Source organism: Pinus tabuliformis, chromosome 8 (genome assembly GCF_031772625.1).
Source record: "Pinus tabuliformis cultivar Carrire ecotype Pingquan chromosome 8, CPIR1, whole genome shotgun sequence".
In the NCBI taxonomy this organism is placed as follows: domain Eukaryota; kingdom Viridiplantae; phylum Streptophyta; class Pinopsida; order Pinales; family Pinaceae; genus Pinus; species Pinus tabuliformis.
This window is the reverse complement of record NC_142294.1, coordinates 2048327051-2048350072: the sequence shown is the minus strand read 5'-3', so window position 1 is coordinate 2048350072 and position 23022 is coordinate 2048327051.

Genomic DNA, 23022 nt, shown 5'->3' with positions numbered 1-23022 from the left:
TGCCCAAGTGTCTTGCAACCATATCAACCATAGAGCTATTACGGGAATTTCTGAATCTGCCAATTTTGCACTTAAAACCAAACTTTCATAAAAACTTTAGAAATTGAAAAATTAAAATTAAATAACTGAATGGATATCAAATATGTATCAAAATGGGATGAGTAAAGTGAAGAATGGATGATAAATAGATGGATTAGTAAGTTTCTTAGAGCAAAAACAAGACCAAAACTAAGGCCCAACATCCACCACTACTTCATTTGCTGGACAATGACTCCTCTTTGGACCTGGATATTTCTCATCTTCATCGTCATCCTTGTAGACCAATTGAAACTGAGCATACTCTCAGTTTCTCCCTGGTTACAACTTTTGTTAGCATATCTGCAGGATTCTGGCTAGTGTGTATCTTTTGCAGCTTCAACTCTCCATCTTCCAACACTGATCGTATGAAATGGTACTTGAGCTGTATATGTTTAGTAGTGGAATGAAATGATGTGTTCTTTGCAAGATGAATGTCACTTTAGCTATCAATTTATAACGTGCCCATATCATGCTTCTTACCCAATTCACCCATAAACCTTTATAACCAAATCATTTCTTTACTAGCCTCTGTAACAACAACATACTCTGCTTCTGTTGTTGAAAGTGCAACAACACTTTGGATTTTTGAAATCCAACTGATAGATGTTCCACCTACAGTAAATACATATCATGTAGTGCTCCTCTTTTTATCTCTGTCACCTGCCATATCTGCATCAAAATATCCATGTAGAGAAATGTTTGAACCACCAACGCATAATGATTGATTTGTGGTACCTTTCAAATATCTAAGAATCCATTTCACTGCCATCCAATGTTCCTTTCCTAGATTGTTCATGTACCTGCTTACAACTCCCACTACATGTCCAATATCAAGCCTTGTGCAGACCATTGCATACATTAAGCTTCCAACTACTGATGCATATAGAACTTTAGACATATGATCCATGTCTTCTTGGGTCTTTGGGCACATTTCCTTAGTAAGTTTGAAATGGCTAGCAAAAGGTGTACTAACTGGTTTTGCATTGTGAATATTAAATCTTTTCAACACCTTTTGTATGTACTCATTCTGAGACAATGTTAGTTTCCGATTTTTCCTGTCTCTAGTTATTCTCATACCAAGGATTTGTTTCGCAGCTCCCAAATCCTTCATTGCAAATGAATTTGCCAATTTTCTTTTGAGCACATTTATGTCCTGCATGTTATACCCTGCAACAAGCATGTCATCCACATACAATAACAATATAATATCGCTGCCATCATTTTGCTTTTTCAGATAAACACAATGATCAAAGTGACATCTAGTATAACCTTGTTCAGACATAAACTTGTCAAATTTTAGATACCACTACCTTGGAGCCTATTTTAAGCCATACAAGCTCTTCTTCAATTTGCACACTAGTTTCTCCTTCCCTTTTACCTCATATCCTTGTGGTTGTTGCATATATATCTCTTCCTCCAAATCCCCATGGAGAAAGGCTGTCTTTACATCTAACTGCTCAAGATGCAAATCTTCAACTGCTACTAGACTTAAAATAGTTATGATTGAAGTCATTTTAACAACAGGAGAAAATATTTCATCAAAATAATACCTTTCTTCTATTCAAACCCCTTCACCACAACTCTAGTTTTATACCTCTGTTTTCCTCCATATTCTTCCTTCAGCCTGTAAACCCATTTATTCTGCAATGTAGTTTTACCTGCAGGCAACCTGACTAAGTCCCATGTATGGTTATGCATTAAGGATTCCATCTCTTCTTCCATGGCTAGCTCCCACTTCTTCCTGCTTTCAACCTGCATTGCTTCTTCATAACATTCGGGTTCACCATAATCAGTCAACAATAAATAATATAATGAAGGAGAGTATCATTCACGGGGTATAGTTATCTTGGTAGATCTTCTAACACCACTTTCAGGTGTTTGGGGTGCCTGTTGCTGTTGTGGTGGTTGTTGTTGTTGTGGTTGTTGATTATTATTATTTTCAGGTACCTTTACTTTTTCAGTGATTTCATCAAGAACTGCGTATCCTTGTTTTCCTTTTCCTTTTTCTTTTCCTGCGACTGATTCTTATACAAGACCTTTTCATTGAATATTACATCTCTGCTCCTAATGATTTTGTGTTTTTCGTAATCATATAAGTGATAACCAAAATCATTAAAACCATATCCAATAAACGTACATTTCTTTGACTTTGCCTCAAGATGTGTTCTATTTTCTTTATTAATATGGACAAAGCCCTCACAACCAAAAGGCTTTAAAAAAGAGTAGTTTACCTTTTTACCTATCCATGCTTCCTCTGGAACACCACCATCCAAAATCTCCTTGAACATAGTCATGAACATATTTCTTATTAGGTGTGGCATGGAATGAGGCCCCTGAATCTACCACCTAGGAATCAGTAATATTTTCGAAAGAAAGAATCAAAGCATCTTGTAACACCTCACCTGTCACATTTTCTTCATGATTGTTTTCTTACTGTGCATCTCCTTCTTTTCCCTTCCGAGATCTACAGTCTTTCTTTAGGTGTCCTTTCTTTCCACATTTCCAGCACACTATCCTCGATCTAGACTTGGATATGCCTTTCCTTGATTTACTGCGATATCCTGAGCTCTTTCCTCTTTCCAATTTTATTCCCCTAGACTCTACACTCAAAGCATTACCTAATGTCTCACCGGAGCTTTTCTGTCGCATTTCCTTGCTCAGGATAGCACCGACAACATCATTAAACTTTAAAGTACTAGATCTAGAAATAGAGTTACTAATTTCCATTACTAAACCATTCCAACTTTCTGGCAATGAGAACAAGAATAACAGAGCTCTAACTTCATCATAAAAGTTTACTCCTACAAAACATAACTTACTTGTAACAATATTAAAATCATTTAAATGGTCTGCAACAGATCCACCTTCTAACATCTTCATATTAAATAATCGTTTCATAAGAAATACCTTGTTTGAGGCTGAGAGTTTCTCATATAGTTTCTCCAATGCCTTAATCAAACCCTCTATCATTGTTTCCTTCAAAATGTTGAAGGCGACTGATGCTGCGAGGCACAACCGTTCTGTTCCGAGTGCCTTTAAATCAAGAAGGTTCCATTCTTCATCTGTCATACCCGTTAGCATCTCTTTTTTTCCGCCCAATGGTAGGTACAAATCTTTCTGATACAGATAATCTTCCATCTGCATCTTCCACAGTGAGAAGTTTTGGCCATTAAATTTCTCAACCCTAAACTTTCCATCTTCTGCCATTGATCCCACTCGAACAAGGTACCCTTCTTTCCTGTGAGTTTATCTGCCAAATAGACCTTCGGCTCTGATACCAGTTGTTAGAAAATTATATATAACAGAGCAATGGAACACATAGAATATTGTAGAAATATAAACACAGAAAACACATAAAACCAGAGAGACAGAGATATAAGTGGTTTACTCAGTTTGGGCTAAGTCCACCCTGAACAGCCAGTCCTTCCTTTCTATTATCCAGCAAAATGAAGAGACACAACCTATAGCAGATCCGCTGTAATATCCTCTGTTTTCTCTCACAGTCTCACCTCTTTGTTTCTCACTCAGAGAATACACATCTATAACACAACCTCAAATACAATGCCCTCATCCAAAGACAGGGGTTTCCTCCTAGGGCAAAAAACCCTAAATTAAACATAAGTTCTACTGTCAGATCATCCACCTAATGAACAACCCAAATTAACTAGAAATTGCTATACTTTTACAAGGCAATTTTACATCTATTTTTAGCTTCGAGGGCACTGCCACTGAAACCCCTACCGGGGGACCGCTGGCCCCCGGACCCCCTAGCTGGGGGGGAATCGACCCCCCCGAACCCCCGCGGGGGGGACAAACCCCCCCGCATGGAGGGGTGTACAAACTTCCTAGGGTATACATCCAGCTGAAACAAAGACCTCTAAATAATCATGCTCCACACCCAACAATCTATTTGATGGACTTCTATTTTCTTGGATGTAAGATACTGGGGTTCTCACTCTACTTCATAAGAGAAACATTCCCCCATATGGATCCATATGTTGCACTAAATTTTTCAAAGTTTTGAGGCAAAAGATGTACCAACTTTTTCAAAGGGTCGATATCGTCAAGACATTGGTTTATTGAGACATTGTGAACTCATTTTGCAAATTTGTACTATAAATGATGCTAGTAATACCATGTATGTATGTAACAACCTAGGTAAGCCTATTACTTGGGAGAAAATTTCATCCTAGGAGGTTTTTTATCTCACTGATTCATTTATGTTTGTAAACGTAGGTGGTCAGAAGAGTTTTCCCCTCCAACCTCACCCCAAAACTAGGGTGGAATTTATTGTCAATGTCTTAAGTGAGTCCTAATGTTTTAGCCGAGTCATATGTAAAAGCGATTTGGGAATAATTTAAGCTAAATGGCTAAACTATTTTATTACAAATCGCTTGGTCTACTAGATCATGTTGTGTCGCAAAATTGGTTGTGTAACTTGAGGGTCTATATCGAATGGGTGTTCCCCCTTTCAGTGCATGGTTCCTCATACTTAGACACCATGGCTAAAATATTATAGGGTGGAAAAATTACATAAACCCCTCAAATGTCAAAAAAAATTTGGGAAAAAATTAAATTAATCTTAAACTAGAAAATTAATTTATTAGAGTCAAATTTAGACTCTTAGAGAAATTAAATATTCCCATTGGCAAAATTTGTGGGTATCAAAGAAATTAATTTTTGGAGGTCCCCACCAAGGGAATATTGGAAATTGCAAGAAAAAATGGACCCTTGGGCCTTGGTGGTTAAGTCAAAGTCAATTTTTTGAGGAAAATAGCTCAAAATAATTAATTTTGAGCTAATAAAAAAATGGATTAAATAATAAATTCAAAACTTCCTCAAAAAATAAATACTTTCAATGGTGGAGATTAAAATATGATCAAGTATTTTTCAAAATCCAAGATTATTTTGACGGGGATCAAACCAACTAGCCATTGTTTTTCCACTTGGAGGATTTATCTATAAATTGAGAGTTATTTTGTCTCAAGCCATCTAGTTTTGGCTTATGTAACTCTGAAAAGTTGATGTGAATTACTATCCTATTGGGAATGTTGGAATAATCATAATAAAGACTTTGGGGTGTTGTTCATGGTATCTCTGATATAATGATTTATGGTATATGTTGGGTACAAGCATTCTTATATTGTTATTTATAAATATTTTGATTGTTATTTCATTGTAGGTGATAGAAACATTCTATTGGTAAGTTGTGGGCTTATATTAGGTGATCTGATTCACTAGGTGTTCTAACAATTTGTCCTTCAGAAATGTATAGTGTTTGTAGGTTTCCCAACCCTTAGACCTCAAGTTCATGAACTTTTGATAGAGGTTGACTATATTTGGACTCTAATTATTTTTATGGTGTTCTAACTTCGCTAAGGTTGTGATTTATTATATATCTTTCGAAATACATTTAGCCCCTACTGAAGATTTATAAAATTCCAAAAAAAATTCAAACATTTTACAAGTATATTTTGTAAATATAATTTCTATAATACACTTGTAAATTATTTATTTTTCTAATCTTGGTTTTGCGGTTGGGGCTTTTGGGTTTGAATTAATTTTGAATTTTTTGTATATATTATGATTTTGGGTATTTCTATTTTCATTTGTGCAAAGAGCTAGATTAGAGTTGGACATAGGCTCTTGAGGGTAAGATATAGCATCTTAAATTTTTGCAGGGCCAACCATTAAAGATTTTGCATCAAAATTAAAGATAGGAAGAAAATAATTTTTTCAGAGCAGCGGTTTCAAGTTTTGGGGCTCTGAGGTCTAGATCTCCCCTCTCCAAGTCCTGTGTCATCCTCTCCATCCCCTGTGTAATCCTTTTTCAACCATGCATCACGTCTTCAAGCCTCCTTGAGACCAATGTCAACCTCCTCCTCCTCTGCATCTGCTCCTTGGGGCTTAATGTCATATTTTCTAACCCTTCTAGGGCTAGTCGTGGCCCATAAGTCACTCAGCCTCCCTTTGTATCCTCTTTCTCAACCTCCTTATCCCTCCATTAACCCTCCTTCCCTCATTCAGTCTCCCTCCTCTCCTCTCTTACCCTCTCCCCCTTCCCTTTCCCCTCCACAACTCTCCAAGGGCTTGCAACAAGTCTTTCGGGCTTGAATACCCTTATTCATAGGCTTAAGGCCTTACCCAAGCTCTTGCCCTTATTTTCTGCCTAGTGGTATCCCTTGTGGATCCTATGGCAACCCCTTGTGGGCCTCATTCGCTCCTAGTAGGCCTATTTTGTAGTATACCTAGGGGGGATAGTATGGGGTACAGAGGGAGGTACCCAAGGGAATAATGTAATAATGTGATGGGTCATAGTTATATGGTAAGCCCATGGTATTAGATATATGGTATTGAGAGAACCATGGTAATAACACATGGTATTGTATGTATGAATCATATTTAGAGGCTAGAAACTCCCCATTGAGAGATGTCAAGGAACATTGTATGAACAAGCATATGGCTTGTGGAGTGTTATCCTTCCTTAAGGAGTGATTATATGGTGTTACCCTACCTCAAGGGTTTGATCAACAAAGAATCATTTCTATATTCAGATCTTGTTATTTCTAGGTTTATTTATATTCTCATATATTTGCAGGTTAGATATATTACAAGTAGTATCAGAGCACTTTCTTGGGCAAGCAAAGAGATTTTTTTTTTTTTTAAAGGAAATTTTTGGGACAGTGAGTTTGTAGATCAGATATATACTTTCTTGTGCAAAATTTGAAGAAAAAAATTGCATATCTGGATTTTTTCTGAAAAAATACCCAATTTCAAAAAAACAGACGGCCAAAATAGGAGTCTGGATGAGGGAGATATCGCTGATTTAAAAATCAGCTGTGTTGCAAAAATATTTTAACGAAAATTCATGGATGGTGGATCTCCAGTTAATTTTTGTTGTTTTGTGGGGAATTTTGAGAAAAAAAATGCATAACTAAGATTAGTTTTAAAAATTACCCAATTTCAAAAAAAACGGTCGAATTGGAGTCCAGATGAGGGAGATATCATTGATTTAAAATCATCTCTTTTTTTAGAATTTTTTTATGACTGTGGGACAATTGCAGCGGGAATCAGATATTCTAGTGTCTAGATTGGGATTTCTATCACATGGGAAGATGCAAAATGGTCGTTCAATTTCCAAAAAACAGGTCATAATGAGGATTCTAAGCAATATTAATCGAACTGTGGCCATTTTAATTTTTGTCAACTATGTTTTTTTTTTTTTTCAAATCTCTCTTCATGGCTTCTAGCAAGAGATTTTTTATAGGGAACGATAAGGGTCTTACTATTAAAGAATTGATATAAAGAGAAAAGTACAATTCTTTCTATCAATTCTTCAATATTGAGACCCTTATCGTTCCTTGTAAAAATATCTTGCTATAAGCCATGAAGAGGGTTTTGAAAAAAAAAACACTTACTTGGTGAAAATTAAAATAGCCACAGTTCAGTCAATATTGTTCAAGATTCTTATTATGACTTGTTTTCGGAAAGGAATGACCATTCTGTGTCTTTTGATGTGATAGAAATCCCGATCTAGGCACTAGAATTCCCGATTCGCACTACAATTATCCCGTTGTCACAAAAAATTGTAAAAAAATAGATGATTTTAAATCAGCGATATCTCCCTCATCTGGACTCTGATTCAACCAAATGTTTTTTTGATGGGTAATTTTTCAATAGGATCTCATATCTGCAATTTGTTTTTCAAAATTCCCCACAAAATGACAAAAATTTAGTGGAGATCCATCGTCCACAAATTTTCGTCAAAAACTTTCTGCAACACAATTGATTTTTAAATCAACGATATCTCCCTCATTCGGACTCTGATTCGACCGATTGTTTTTTTGAATTTGGGTATGTTTTCACAAAGAATCCATATCTGCAATTTATTTCTTCAAAATTTTCACCAGAAGTTATAGATCGGATCTGCAAACTTGCCGCCCCAAAAAAAGTCCTGCAAAAATATAAAAAAAATATCTCTCCGCTTGCCCAAGAAAGTGCTCTGATACCACTTGTAATAGATATGACCCAAAAATATATGATAATAGAGATAAATTGAGAAATAACAACATAGAAATAGATATAAATGTTTCTTTATTGATCAAACCCTTGAGGTAGGGTAACACCATACAATCACCCCTTAAAGAAGGAGAACACTCCACAAGCCATATGCTTGTCCATACAATAATCCTTGACATCTCTCAATGGGGAGTCTCTAGCCTCTATATATGATTCATACATACAATACCATGAGTCTCAATACCATATATCTAATACCAAGGGCTTGCCATATAACTATGACCCATCCCATTATTACATTATTCCCTTGGGTACTTGCCTCTGTACCCCATGTTATCACTCCAAAATTGATTTAGAGATGTTAGAGAAATAAATCATAGAGGTAACCACAAACCTATTTTGGAGAATAGGATCTAGCCTTCCTAATACTCAAAGAGGTTTTGTTTAGTTAACTGATTTTAGGCTAGTTATGATTGTATTTGGGTTTCTATTTGGATTTGGTGGTGGAATCACTTACTTATATGGATCGAGGGATGTCCTTCACCATTGGGCTATGGGGTCAAATGTCAAGCAAACAGTACTGGATCAACTTACAAAAATAGTGTCTATAGGGCAAGGTTGAGTTACTTCAGATATCAAGGCTAGATGGTGAATTGGTTTTCAATTGGATCCAAGGAGCAACTAAGGGTTCCTTAGGCTGGATTATGAAGAAATGTGAAAGAGGTCAATCAGGATGGGAGAGAAATTAAGGCTTCTCAGATCCGGATATCAGAAGAAAACTAAGAAAGATCAACTGTTCAAAACAAAGTGTACTTAAATAAATTCTAAGATAATTTCCCAGTTAATTCATTCAACTTTATATAACATTTAAGTTTGTGAAATACATACAAAAATAACAAATTTGACAAAGAAAATACTTCATTGTAATAGCTCAACACATGAATCCTGTAATGCAATCTCTTTATTACTTAGTCCAGTCTGCTGACTTGAAAAATTGGTACAATAACCCTCAGGTTTATGATCAATACAACTCTTCAAATTTAGAGCAATCCACACTCAATACTTCGAACTATGAAGTATTTATACAAAAAATATATACAAAATATCCCAAACTGTGTTGGGAATTAATCTAGGAAAAAGAAATATCTTCATACAAGAAGATAGAGATAGATGCTCAACTATTGTATGATGTCCCTGTTTATTAGGTTGTGCTATCTTTGTGCTCTAATATTTTTCTTTTTATTCTCTGCTTCGTTGTTGGTCTTCATGCTAGTTGTTCTTTGTACTCTAACCTTTCAATTGATACACTTTCAAATGATACTCTTTTACCTGGTTGATCCATCATTTTCCTTCTACTATTATGTTTTCACCCTTACTGTACATTTTTACATTTTGACTGTGTAATTCTACAGTATGTCATTCAATTTCTCCCATGTTTCTTCATCTGGTAATTGGATATTTACCATCTTCCTGTATATTTCATCTACCTTCGTGTACTTGGCAAAAGTGGGTTTATTTACAAAAAGTTGTTCTACCTCATGTTGGAGGTAAAATAAGTTCTCAAAGGTTTGATACCGGACCTTGCCAGTAGGCATCCCCTTCATAGATGAAGCATTTACCTGATCTCTTGCCACTTCTCTTATCCTTCTATTGTAGTCCTATTGTGGCATTAATTTATCATTTATTACTAAGGGATTGGGTAGACCCTTTTGCCTCAAAACTTCAAACTTAACAACGAATCTGTCTATAGCCAGTTGCATGGTTTGGCACTTATCTTCCAGGTTCATCATGAAATTACTCTTGGTGAGGACCCTTTTTACTTCAGTATTGTACCTGTCCTGTCAGGTGTCTCCAGCTCCTGTAATTCATGTTTTTTTTGGAGTTAAGGAAGTGAATGATCCTAGTGGCTTCCTCTGGCATGTCTCCCAATTTTGTTTTTACTCTTTGTATGGCTTCTATATCCTCTTTCAATATGCCACTTTGTTCAAAAATCACTTGAATGGAGGGCCAAATATCATTGACAGAGTCAATGATATTGACCCATAATTGTTCCTTGGCTCAACTCAGTGGTTCTTTTAAAGTCAAATCCTTCTCCAAGCTTTTTATCCTTTCATTCATTCCGGTTGCCTTCTGTACTTCTTCTTTGTGCATAATATGGGCAAGCTTATACTCACTCTCTGGAATAATTATCTTTTCCTTAAGCTTGTTCATCTGTGTAGTTTGAATGGACATGTCTTCCACTGCTTTGACCAAATTACTTGCCTCATCACCTAGCTGAGTTGTTGCTGTTGTCGACCCTATTGCTGATGTAGATGTTGTGGCACCTGGTAGTGTTGTAGCCATGGGAGCTATAGGAGCCAATGATGCTACCAAAGTGGAAGGTACTGTTGTAGTAATTGTTGGGATAATAGTGGCAGGGGTAGTCTCAAGACTAGCTTGTTTTAACTATATCAAGCTCTCTAACTCCTTCCCCATTTCCTTCAATTGATCATTAAGTTGTAAAACAAAGTCCATCGTCTCCTCCTGATGTGTCTCACTCTCAAGGACCTCTTTTGTTTGTGGGTGCTCTGAATGAGGAAATTTTAGTTGCTTTTTGAGAGAAGCAATGTCCTCATTCTTGTATAGGGGGTTTACGCAGTGCATTATATTAGATATAATTTTTGGGATTCAACTGCGTTAAGTAAGTCATTCACGTATGACCATTTCCATGAGAGGTAGTCTTAAGTGACTAACTTCTCATGATTCGAATAGTTCACTTAGCACTCATTGCATCAGGTGATGCTCACAGGGGTGAAGAAGTGGGATTGAAACTGGTGAAATAAATCACATAGCGTCAATCATCACTTCCGGGGCTTGCACCCGGTAACCAGGACTTCCCGGGAGGTCACCCATCCCAGATGGCCTCTGGCTCAAGTGCGCTTGAGCCAGAGGCGATCTGGGATGGGTGACCTCCCGGGACGCGCTTGAGCCAGAGGCGATCTGGGATGGGTGACCTCCCAGGACGCGCTTGAGCCAGAGGCGATCTGGGATGGGTGACCTCCCGGGAAGTCCTGGTTACGGGGTGCAAGCCTCGAAAGTGATGATTGACGCTATGTGATTTATTTCACCAGTTTCAATCCCACTTCTTCACCCCTGTGAGCATCACCTGATGTAATGAGTGCTAAGTGAACTATTCGAATCATGAGAAATTAGTCACTTACGACTACCTCTCATGGAAATGGTCATACGCGAATGACTTACTTAACGCAGTTGAATCCCAAAAATGATGTCCTCATTCTTATTTTTTATTAACTTCTCAGCAGCCTTGATATCATTGGGATCATGTCCTAGTTCAATTACCAAGTCCTCTAATGACTTGATCATGTTGTCCTTGGCCTGTGAGGAGGCCTTTTCCAATCTGTACTGTGTTGTGATGTTGTCCAATGAAATTTGCATCTTATGTGCAACCATAGCTTTTCCTATCAAGGTAGAATAAACCATCTCATTTTCTTGCTTGTGGAGCTCAATTTGGTCAATGGGATGAACATCCCTTGCCAAAACCTCAAAGTTTGTTTTCCTGTAGTCAGCTGATGTTTTTGGCTGCTAGACAGTAGGCTACATGAATGACACCTGCATTTTTCCTGTTTTGATGTCAAAAGCTGACATCAACCTGCTTTGATTTGCTGGTGTGTGCTTGAAGTATTGAGCATGGGTTTGAGTCTTCAACTTCTCATTCCTCAACTTGATTTCCTTTTCTCTATCTTTGATATCTTTTTCTTTATCCATAGGCCTGGTGAATGAAGAAACCTCAACACTTAGTTTTCTCTCAATAAGTTGAGTGTTTGATGTTGAGGGTTGTTGTGTTTCTCCTAAAGCTGTTGTGCCTTTGCTTCTTTCCACCATTGTATCAGTGTCAGTGATTTCCACTGATTCAATGATTTCTTCTTGTTCAGTTATAGGATTAAGCTTGGGCCTCTTCCTGTAACTGATCTCAAATTGTTCATCTGTGGTTTCCATAGCTGAACTAGAACCTTCTTCTCTATTTCTCTTTGGGTTCCTGTCTTCATTTGTTGGAGTCTATAAAATATGAGGAATATTCATTGGTTCTCCTAGTTCTGGAACCTGTAGGAAGGAACTTTCATCAATCTGTTTCTCTACATTAATCAATGTATTTTCTACATCAATGACAATATTTTTCATGTCTATTAGAGTGCTTTCCAACCATTCTAATTGGTTGGGAAACCTCTCAATGTCTCGTCTAGGATGATGGATAAAAGGTCCCAATCTAACCTTGATCCTCAACTTATTTATGACTCCGTGAGGTTCATACTGCCACATAAAATTGTTTTTGAACTTCATTTGCTACAAAATCTTATCTACTTCTGGTGCAACTTCTCTGGTATTACAAATGAAGGGGCCCAATTGATTTTTCATTTTTAACTGGGTTTTCTTCCTAGCTTCTAGGAAGCTAATTTCATCAGAATTGATAATCTGCCTAAAGTATTCTAGTGAAAATATCCTCATGGGGAGGCATTTGGGCAGTTTATAAGGGGCAATTTAGCATCCATATATTCTTATTTCTATGTGGTTCTGGTACAGATACCAGTCTCCCATCTTACTTTTCTTTGCCAATTGTAACACCCTTTTGATCTCTTGACTGATCCTGGCTGAGGCCTACTGGTTAGCATATTCATAACTGGATGGAAAAATAAATCAATGAAGTCCTTGTAAGTGAATATAGTGGAGTACTCCTGGATCAAGGGTGTCCAATAGATAATTGACCTTGGATTTCCTTTGGTATCCAACTTCTAGATGATGACAGGGAATTTATCTGATTGTTAGTATAAAAACATGTGAAATAATACAAATGAGTACTTGAATACTCTCTCAGTAGGTAGTCTGGTGAACTTCTCATGAATTCTATCTGCTATGAACTGAGCATAGTTGTAAATTACAGCAGGAGGCTTGCTTGGGCTAAATATGGAAAGGAAAACCAGGACAACCTCATCCACATGCTCATCTGTGGTATATCCTAAAATGCGAGACAACATGGTAATAATATGTCTACCTCTCTCAGAAAAATGGTGGCAGCATAAGGGGGACTATCTGTGGGAGTATGACACTCCTCCATCATGAAAGTTTTGAAACTTTGGGCTATTCTAGGAAGGTCTAACTTGGTATAGAGGTCCAACAAGTCTCCAATAAATAGTGGAGTCTCATTAAGGCTTGGTTGGACCTGCATCATTTGGTTAATGGATTCTGCAGTGATGGTAAAAAAAACTTGCTAGTCATGGGTGACAATGGCTCTTTGGCTGGGAATGTAGCAAGCATGGCAGAAGTGGATGATGTCTGGAAATTGTTGTACTTCTAGAAACAATTATTTGGGAAAACTAGACTCCTAAAGTTGAATGTCATCGTTATGGTTCAAGAATTTGTCCTTACTCCAACAGTGGAGTTCTAGAAGGTAAGCAGGGGAAGTCATGTCCTTTATTTGGAATTCTTTGTCTTCTAATGCAAGGTGGTCGATGTCCAGGTGAGGGGTTTGTAGAGGTCTCACATCTAGAGAGGTTTGGGAAGCCATAATTGGGTTCACAGATATGAATTAGGCTTGTAGTGGGTTCAGGAGTAAGGTTTAGAAGCTCCTGGTACAATGAGAGCTTAATTACAATCTGTAAACAGGGTTTGGGGTGTATAGCAGGCCTATTTTCAATTTAGGAAAGTTTCTTTAATTAAATCAATTAATTAACCATTTCAAATAAACTATGCATTTTCTAATTGAAGGGTCATTCTAGTTTTTCCCAAGAATACCTGGAAATCAATAGTTTGGCTTGCAAACTGGGTTCAATGGTGAATGCAGAGGATACAGTGGCTTCAATTGTCAATTGGTTACTTCAATTAGGTATATGGAGCTTTTTCAGACAGAAGACGGTGGTCAAATTGGTAGCAGAGGTTTTAGGGTATCACAAATGGCTAAGCAGTAGTTTACAGTGAAAATGCAAGAAAAGAGCAAATTGGGGATTTTTCGGCCTTTTAACCGATAATGATCACATTTTGGCATAGAAATAATCAATGAACAGTGGGTAGTTTTTGGTTTGGGTGGGGAGATGGTTTTCTGGGCCATTGCACCACTTTTGGAGGGCAGGCGGCATTTTTCGTGAGCACATGATCTGGCCTGGTGCCGCCACATAGCAGAGTAGGGCCCAGGAAAAATCATGAATCTCACGTGCTTTCAGGCTGTTATTGATCAGAGGATGAACCCGTACAATATGGTTGTATGGTGTTGTATCTGGGGGTAGGAGATGAGAGGGCTATCGCGCGGTTGACTTGCACGGATGAAGTCAGGATAGTGATTTGGCAGGGCTCGAGATTTAATTACAAATAATTGTAATTAATTAGTAAATAAGGTCAGGATTTAATATAAGCAGCGAGTATTAAGGTGGGACCATGGGTTATGTGGCGGGGGTTTTTTAACTCCACCAAGGGTTTGTGGGTTAAAAAGGGTATCGGGGAAATATGAAGCGAGGAATTTAATTAGATAAAGTGGGGACATAAAAACTTAGGATAAGGGGGTTTTTGTGGGTTTTCAAGGGGAAAAGGGAAATTAATAAGGGGGGAAGTGATATTTGTAATGGGGAATGGGTTTCACACTAGGGAAAAGGGTTTTGGCAAGGGGTGATGATTTTTGAAGGGTAATGTCTAGGGAAATGTGTAAAACCAAGGGGTAAAGGTAAAAATGAGGGGAAAAAGGGTATTTATAAGTGATGAAGGGATAATGGGGAAATTAGCAAATAAGCATGTCGAGGTATAGTGAAATGAGGGGAAAATTAGTTAAACAGGCTTGGTGGATATCCTTTGTTTCTCATAAATCCTCCTGCACATGAAACATAGGATTAAGCATGATAAATGTGCTTTTGACTCAGCAACCTTATGCATTTGCAACCTTTATTCTACCTACCCTTTATTTACCCTAACATTTTTTCTTCATTTGATTGGGTGCATTTGAGCTTGCTAACCCTTTATTTCCTTTTCTTTTGACAAACAAACTATCTAGTTCTAATCTTATAACATCCAATGGATCATATTAAGCTGATGAGCTCATTTTTATTCTCTACCTAACTACTGATCTGCCAAGGTTAAATAGTTTGGCTAGATCTTTATTCTCTATCCATCAACATGAAATTTAAAACATGAATGAGTCAAGATTAAGCTTTTTGACCATCATGGATTGTGGCATTTCTTACAAGTTGCACACAACCTTATTTTCTATAGTAAAGTAAAAAGTAGTGGCATTTGAATTTGCACACTTTCATGATCTGTTTTATTTCTTTTTGGGGTTCACATTTTTCACTTTTTGGATCTTTTTTGTTTCTTTTTGTTCTTTGATTATTCTTTTAGGACATACCCTATTTACATTTTTTAATTTTTTAATATGGAAATCATTTTGCAGAAAGCAAAAGTATGTACAATATTACAAGACTAATCATAGCCAATTCAAAATTATGAATCCTATTATTATAGGATCCTAACACCCCATACTATCCCCCCTAGGTATACTACATATTTGGCCTTTTCCCATGAGTCTTTGGGCCTTCTAGGCCCCCTCTAGCCCAATGCTAGCCCTACTTGGCCTAGTGTTGGCCCTTCTTGGCCTTAAGTTTCCTTTTTCATATCTCCGAAATTTCTGGACTAAAGAATTGTGGATTTTGTAGGGAGAAAGTTTCTCAAAGTTGGTGTTTTTAGGTGCCAAGTACCTTGGCAAATTCTTGGCAATTTGGGAAAGTTATCTTCAAGGCCTTAAGCCTAGGGTTTTCTCTCTAAGCCCTTACTTTTTCACTGTTTTTCTATAGCTATAATAAATTATTCATAACAGTGATTTAAGTGCCCTAAAATCTCATTTAAATAGTCTAAACACACTAATAAATTTATAGTAAAATTTTTCTATTGTTTTGGCTACTTCGGCATTGAATTTTGAGCTTAGATCTACTTGTTATCTAGTTGAAATATCTCTACATAATCAGATAGATCAGATATGATATAATTTGAAAGTAACACTTTAAAAGGCATAAAATTGGTTGATGTGATATCTAGCATATTTTCTTAACATATAAGTATCTTGGGCATCGACCTTTTGGCATACATATTCATTTTATGGTGACTGATATCTCTGCATAAAATGTATGATTAGATATAATATTTTATGAATAACATATCTTAAGAAGGCTAAAAATTCAATTTATCTACATTGGCAAGTCATTGGGCATCTCATTGGTCATATTTGGTCTTCATATGCTTGATAATCTTTTGATCTAGAGTGATTTATTTGTTGTTGTCCTATATGTCACATAAGTGGTTTTCATGATTAAATTGGCCCATTGTGATTTATTGTGATCGAAATCTAACATTTACTTGTCTTTTGTTAGATCTAACAATTCTTAAACTTAGTACTAAAATCACTCATGTAAGCTTTAAATCTTATAATCTTGTTGATGGTTTCACATTGCCAAGAATTTGTTGGATAATTTCTCTAAGTTAAGCTCATAATCTTGTGCTCTTTCACAATGTTTAGAAGCTTTGGTAATTTTATTCTGTATCTTAAGCAATTGGCATATTAAGTTTTGTTGACCCTTACTCTAATTGAGCATATTTCAATATTGGCATTGTTAAAGAGAATAATCTTGGATAGTTATTGTTGGCATAAGATTGTTGATAATCATCATTGGAATATCTTGAGTAATGGGCATCTTGTCTTGATAATCTTTAGAAAATTATTAAGTGAATAATTGATCTTAATTAGGTATCTTGTGGATTTAACATTGGCACTTAATAATTGGAATAGCCTTGGTAATAAGATTTTTTGTGCATTTATTTAGTAAGTACTCTTGTCATTGAATATTAATCATAACTTTAAGTACTTTAGTATTGAGCCAATATTAAACCAAGAATTCGCTCATAAATTTTGCATAAGAATTTTAGGCCTAGTTGAATTAATAATTTTCCTCCAAGCATAAGTTTGGTTTCTAGACTTATAGGCCCACCCTTTCTCACCTAGCTTGAGGGATTGAACACCTTTTTAGTGGTTAACACATTGACCTTGCAGTTGTCAAAGCCACAGTCTATGCAGTGCCAGAGGCACTGAGTGTTTTGAACACATGGGGGAGTATCATTAATCAATCCTTTGCTTGCTTCCCATTGGATTCCATCCTACCTACAACCTACTCTAAATATTTCTCTCGAAACAGTGAACAGGAAGGTTCCATTTGGACTAGGAATATAACTTAAAAGTAGCCAGGATCCTTGCATTTCATCTAGATCTTAAGACTTGCATCTCATATAGGTTAGTGAAACATCTAAGCAAAAGTTGTCCATCCGGTTACTTGGTATTAAATTATAATAAGCAAGAATTTTTACTCCATAAGACATTGGTGTCATATTTGAATCTAATCTAATCTTTGAGTCTTTCTAAATGTAACCTGGTAGCTAGGCAACTCAATTGTGTCTCCTAGACTTGTTGGATACCAACTTGTCCTTCGCCTTCACATTTCCATAGGGATTAACCCTCATAGCTTGTTTTTGGGAGACAACTAGAACATAGTAGGCAGGGATCAAAGTGATAGCCCCGACCCTAAGTTGTTTTCGTGGTGCCTAGATAATCTTAGCAACAATAGTTCTTATGTGTAACTAACAAACTGACCACCACCAGCACTGAAGAGACAAGTCCCAATAGTGTATGGCTACAAGTGTGGTGTTGTCGATTGGATCAACCACTTAATGTCCTTTGCTACGATGATATTATTTTGACTCATATTTTCAACAATGAAATGTAACAAAGCACCCTTCACCCACATTTGTGAGTGAAATAAATGATCACCTTCCTCTTGATATTAGGGATCAATTTTTAGACCTTGGTGGTGGCAACAATGGCACTAGGTTCTTCACCAATGATCTATTTCCTCTTATCTAGGTCTAGTTTAGAGTTGAAACCTACATTTGACCTTGAATATTTTAGCTCAACGACCAGTAATTACTTGGTGCAACATTCACTTTTGTTATGAGCAGGGCTCTTCTAGGATGTACACCAGTTTCCCTTATCTTTTTTTGTCTTCCCATTACCATTTTTTATTTGCTGATTTGATGGTTTGTTCTGCATTGCTCCACCCTAGCTCTGTCCTTTGTTCTATGCTTTGGGGATACCTTTCCTTGCTTATGTTGTGAAGGATTCATAGCTCCAACGCCTCACGTCCTCTTTTTAACTTTTTGCTAAGTTTTGATGGAATATTAGTATTTTGTTCCAAGCGAAGAAATGTCGAGGAACACCATTTTTGTTTGGATGTATCTATGTAGACATACATGGTACTTGAGCACTAGATGTAACTCAAAGTCCTTGATACCTAGCTTTGTGCACAACGTATGAAAGCTATTTATGAAATTTGTAATGCTTGGTCCCTTTGCTACCATACTGCGATCCATCTCATGTTTTTATAGTCCTTATAGCTTCCAATAGGGTAATATTGTTCCTTAGCAACATCTCTAGAAGAGTCCCAAGTGTGTGCGACTCAAAAAAGTGTGGCTTCGTCCATGGTCCTTTACACGTATTAATTTTTCCACTAGTCCTTTACATGGGGGGTAACCTTAAGGAGTGCAAAGGTAATTTTTTCTCTATGGAAAAAATTATGGACCAAAAAAATCTCTTTAGCATATTTAACCATTTTTCTAGAACATCTCCATCTATCTGGCCTTCAAGAATAAGAATATTAAAATTAACTTGTACCTTAAAGGGGTTGTCACCTCCAAAGTTACCAATTCACGAATATGTGTCACCTATTGGTATTTGCCAAAGTATCTAGGAAAAAATTATCCATCATCTTGTTCCTTTGTCACTCGAGGGCTTCTTTGAGCAATAATGTGATAGGGTCTCTTTCTCCCTCATCTTTATTTTCTTATTCCATGGGCCCATCAAGGTTAGTGATGATATTATTGCAAGGTTTCAAGCAGCTCGAGTCCTGATTTCTTATACCTTGACCTCATTGTGGACATGCACAACAAAAGAAAGAAATTGCAAATCACTTTGATACTACTAATCTGTATTTATGAAGGGAATAAAATGAAATATATATCTGTATCCAAAACACAAATATATAGTGAAACTTGACTTAAATTAATAAATGGAAAATGATAAAATTGTATATATGCATAATCAAAGAAAAATAGCATGAGCGATGTTAGTTTATCTCTGAGAATAGATATGATAGCTATGCATGATCCTAAATTGTGTTACAATGAGGCTTAGAGGCAGTTTTATCATCAAGAAATAATGATAAACCTTAAGTATATAAAAACCTAACACTATGAGATGAAGCACCAAATGCTTATGGGCCTCGACAAGGTAAGTTGGAATGTCAACTTCCCAAGATTGTATCTTTGGCATAGGATCTCTTCTTTGTGCACAGAATAGCCCACTTAAAGTTTCTATATGATGAGTAGAAATTCTTACTATCAATGGCAATCTACGACTATTGCCAACCCATTTTCCAAAAAAATCCATTTACGGCCTCCAAATGGCTCCTAAATTTTAGGACCTCCAAACTACCTAAAATAGAAAACTCCCAACTAGAAAGCTACCATAATAGAAAAATTGCACTGTAATCTAGTGGTATAGGTAGGAGGCCAATGATTTCTACATGGACCAGTAACAATATTTATAAGCATTAATTTGTATAAATTTTTAATTTGAATTTTATTTTGTTTATTTTTATTTGATCAAGTTAAAATGTTTACATAACATAGCAATACACTGCAACATCTCTTCCACATTGGGATGGAAAGTGCCTCTTATCGCAACAAATTACAAATTTACTCACAATTTTCCATGCATAGCAAATCAAATTTTGACATATTAATGATTGTATCAAATTGAAATATTAGAAAATAAGAAGCAATTGGATTCTTGGCCTTGCTTCTTGAGTTGCTTCATTTTGGTCCCCTTATTCTTCCTTTTCTTTTTGTTTATATTTGAGGTATCACTTTTTATTTTGTTTCATCATTTATTTATTTATTAATTTTTATCTATTTTTATAAATGAATCTCTCCATTTACTATACGTTATATATCTCTAATTGTCTCCAATTATTCCTCATTCCTTTGTCACTCAAGGGCTTCTTTGAGCAATGGTGTGATAGGATCTCTTTCTCTCTCATCTTTCTTTCATTTTTCCATGGGAGGTCGTTGAGGTCAATAATGATATTCTTGCAACGGTTCAAATAGTTTTAGTCCCAACTCCTTATACCTTGGCCTCATTCTAGACATGCACAAAAAAGAGAAATTACAAACCAGTTTGATACTACTAAATAATGTTTATGAAGGTGTTGTAGTGAAAACACAACACCCCCATTTTATTCTATCATAATAGACATGGGGACCCTTTTGCATCCATTTAGGCTTTGATTGTTTATTGCTTCAGTTTAGCCTAGTCATCTTTTTCATTAACACTTGTTTCATCTTCCCTTATGGTTTGAAAATTTAGACTTAGTTTTACTATTTAGACTTTTAAGTTAATTAAAATATTCGTTTTTTTTAGGTTAATAAAATTGTAATTATTCTTTTATTTTAATTAGATTAATTAATAAAAAATATCCCCCGATACCAAGATTCATACATTATCCATATTATAATGTGGTAAGTGGCTTAGCCCTTTTTAATAAACATACAAATATAAATGCTGAACCATATGACAAATGGATTTAATACAAATAAACGAATATAGGTTTCGGTGATATATATTATAAAGTGGCTGAAGTATTATGGAGGACCGACATACCACATAACCCTCCTTCACTCCCTTATATCGGAGTTTTTGTTATGTGTGACCTCTTAAAAGTTCTGATATCATATAACCTCCGACCTCCAATATGTTTTAATCTCCGATATGTCGGACTCGATTTCATTTAAGTTTTGGGTTAATTATAAAATTGCATCCACTCTCATATCGGAACTTTTGAAATGGAACATATCTAAAATCTCTTATATGACTTAATCTTCTGATCACCGATTTGTTTGTAGATCTGATGGGCTTTATCAAAACGATTTAATATGTTTGCATTATGATACAGGTGTTGTCCTTGATGGCAACTCTCTCAGATGACAGTTCATAGTGCAATAGGTTAACAACAAAGGATTAGAAATCAGACTCCAAAGAATGAAGAAAGAGAGGTATATGCTTGTTCACTTTGTCCAATAAGCGTATACACATGAGTTAATAGAAAAAAATAAGCGTATAACGTATACACACACCTTCACAGGAGGAAAAGCATGTACATGTTGGAAAACCAAATATTTGATCCAAGGTATTAGTCCAAGGTATTTGGTCTGGGGTATTTGGTCCAAGGTATTGACCCTAGGTATTTGGTCGAAGGTATTGAGAAAGGCCTAAGAGTATATAAGGAGGAGAAGATCATTAGGCCAGGTGTGCAAGCAATAAGATTCCAAGGAATACTTCTATATGAAGTATATTTTATGTTGCAGGGTTACATTTGGGACTAGATCATTGATTGATTGTATAAGTGAGAAGAAGTGATCTCTGTCCCCGCCTGTGTAAAGCTCTAAAAGTTGACAATAGATATTCAGAATATTGACAATTGGTACAAACTTGATTCAAAAGTTTATGTTTGCAGTAGTTTTGAAGGTACACGCGGGTTCAATTAACCGAAGTAGTGTATACACGCAGTTTGGGTGTAGCCAAGTAGCGTATACACTCTAATGCATGATTTTTGAGGTTACAGCTAGTTCTAAATGATGATGTAGGGTTCTGGGTTTAGCACAGTATTCTGGTGTCAGTGATCTGATTGTTCAGATTATCTTAATATTGGTTGATGTAGTTTAAGTTTAAAAGTTATGATGGGTCCAGTGTGAAAATTTGATGAAACGTGGCCTTCAGTTTGTGGTGTTGTGATCCAGGAGTATTCAGTCTAAAAATTCATGAAATGTGGTCCCTGGTGGAAGAGTGGAGTTTTTCGGTAGGCTCGCACCTATGTACTAGTAAACATAATGGCTAGTACAAGAGCTAGGGGGTTGTAGCTCCCTTCTAGTAAAAGCTGTAGAATGAGAGAAGGTTGTAACCTTCTACAGGTAGAAGCCTGTGTATCGGTATGAGTCTACACCAGTACAAGATTGTAAATAGATTTTCTTATTATTAAAAGAAGACAGAGACGACAACAGTAGGTGGTTTTTACCCACATTTGGTCTCCATGTTACATATTAGTGTTCATGTGTGTTGCTTATGTGTGATGCTTTATTCTGCTTTTACTGCACTGTCTAATAAATCTCTGATATATTGCTATAATATCAACACATGATAAATTGTCTAAATCACAAGTTCTATAGATATACATTGGTTTCCTTAATCACAATCATGTGTACACGCTAGTTCATTTCACTGAAGTAGCGTATATAAATATGTTTGGGAAATAAAACTATTGATTTGATAATACTGATTCACCCCCCTCTCAGTATTATTTCCAACAATTGGTACAGAGTAGGTCCTTCAGAAGAAGCTTGATCGCTTGAAGGGAGATCCATCATCATGAATAATCAAGAAAGCATGGGATCCATCAGACCACCAATATTCGATGGGAGCAACTTTGGTTATTGGAAATTAAGAACCACAACCTTTCTACAATCGCTTGGAACGGATTTCTGGGAAATTGTGGAAGGAGGATATACATTTCCAACAACAATTCCTACAGATGCGGTAGGTAAAAAGCAATATGAAAACAATGCCAAAGTTGTCAATACTTTATTAGGAAGTTTGTCTCAATCAGAGTTTGTCAAAGTCATGCAGCTCAAATCAACGAAATAAATATGGGACACAATCGTTCTAAGCTACGAAGGAGATTCTCAAGTAAAATGTGTTAAACTTCAAACTTTCAAAATTCAGTATGAAAATCTTAAGAT